At 38.6% G+C, this 1,757-nt stretch overlaps 1 non-coding gene across 1 annotated transcript; it reads right to left on the reverse strand.

The window, feature by feature from the left end:
* Positions 1-200: 200 nt before the first annotated feature.
* On the reverse strand, positions 201-307 carry LOC112065691 (U6 spliceosomal RNA). The gene has a single exon (XR_002892184.1). It is a non-coding gene; the product is annotated as a U6 spliceosomal RNA (small nuclear RNA).
* Positions 308-1,757: the final 1,450 nt, after the last annotated feature.

The following is a 1,757-nucleotide window of genomic DNA, read 5'->3' on the forward strand; positions in this document are numbered from 1 at the left end:
TACAATGTTGTGTTAGTTTCTGCTGTACAGCAGAGTGAATCAGTTATACATATACCTATATTCCCTCTTTTTAGATTTCCTTCCCATTTAGGTCACCATAGAGCACTGAGTAGAGTTCCCTGTGCTACACAGTAGGTTCTCATTAGTTATCTATTTTATACATAGTAGCATATATATGTCAATCCCAATCTCCCAATTCAAAAAATGTGGAACACTTCACAAATTTGTGTGTCATCCTTGCACAGGGGCCATGCTAATCTTCTCTGTATCGTTCCACTTTTAGTATATGTACTGCTGAAGTGAGAACTCTCATTCAGCTTTTTATAAGTAGTTTTTGGATTATGAACCAGTGATTGGGAGTGCATTAAACATGGAAAAATAGTACATCCTGATTTGGGGGTTTGAATCTGCAGAGAGGTTTTTGTTTGCTTTTCCTGGCGTCCAGGGAATATCATGGACCATCGTCTTATTTTAATTTCTAAGGCCAGGGGCTCTTAGGCCAGACATGTAGTATAAATTTGTAGCCCAAATCTACTTGAGCACAGGCTCATGATTATAAATCATTAGAGGGAAACTCTTCTTTCTCATAATACAGAGCTGAGGACACCCATATCCGTAGGCCAATGGATAGACTTTTTTTTCTTGGTCCATCCCTTCACTGACAGTAGAGCTCTCGAAACTCCTGGTGAGCAGTAGTCTTGATAATAGTTCTTGCCTACCTCCTGCTCAAGAGTCTCCTGTGTACCCCACCTCTCTACAGAAGCTTTTAAAACTTCATCTACTTGATTACCAGAGGCATCAGATGAATCCCCAACACTGCCAATTCCTACTTACTGCTCTGATTTTTCATTTTCTTATTTGATTTGACTTTCTATTCTGGGAAGTTTTGAACAGAAAAGTAAAAAGAATATAATAAAGACCCATACACTCATCAGATGTATTTAGTAGTTAACATTTTGCCGTATTTGCTTTATTTGTGTGCGTGTGTTTGCTGAACCATTGTAAAGTAAATTATACACATCATGACATTTTACCCCTAGATACTTCAGCATGCATCTCCAAAAATTAGGTTTTTCTTTACAAAATCGTATAGCTATTTTTTTTAACATCTTTATTGGAGTATAACTGTTTTACAATAGTGTGTTAGTGTCTCCTTTACAACAAAGTGAATCAGTTATACATATACATATGTTCCCATATCTCTTCCCTCTTGCATCTCCCTCCCTCCCACCCTCCCTATCCCACCCCTCTCATGGTCACAAAGCACAGAGGTGATCTCCCTGTGCTATGCGGCAGCTTCCCACTAGCTATCTAATTTACATTTGGTAGTGCATATATGTCCCTGCCACTCTCTCACTTCGTCACAGCTTACCCTTCCCCCTCCCCATGTCCTCAAGTCCATGCTCTAGTAGGTCTGTGTTTTATTCCCGTCCTACCACTAATCTCTTCATAACATTTTTTTTCTTAGATTCCATATATATGTGTTAGCATACAGTATTTGTTTTTCTCCTTCTGACTTACTTCACTCTGTATGACAGACTCCAGGTCTATCCACCTCATTACAAATAACTCAGTTTCATTTCTTTTTATGGCTGAGTAATATTCCATTGTATATATGTGCCACATCTTCTTTATCCATTCATCTGTTGATGGACACTTAGGTTGCTTCCATGTCCTGCCTATTGTAAATAGAGCTGCAATGAACAGTTTGGTACATGACTCTTTTTGAATTATGGTTTTCTCAGGGTATATGCCCA

Source organism: Physeter macrocephalus, chromosome 8 (assembly GCF_002837175.3).
Source record: "Physeter macrocephalus isolate SW-GA chromosome 8, ASM283717v5, whole genome shotgun sequence".
NCBI classification, from domain to species: Eukaryota; Metazoa; Chordata; class Mammalia; order Artiodactyla; family Physeteridae; genus Physeter; species Physeter macrocephalus.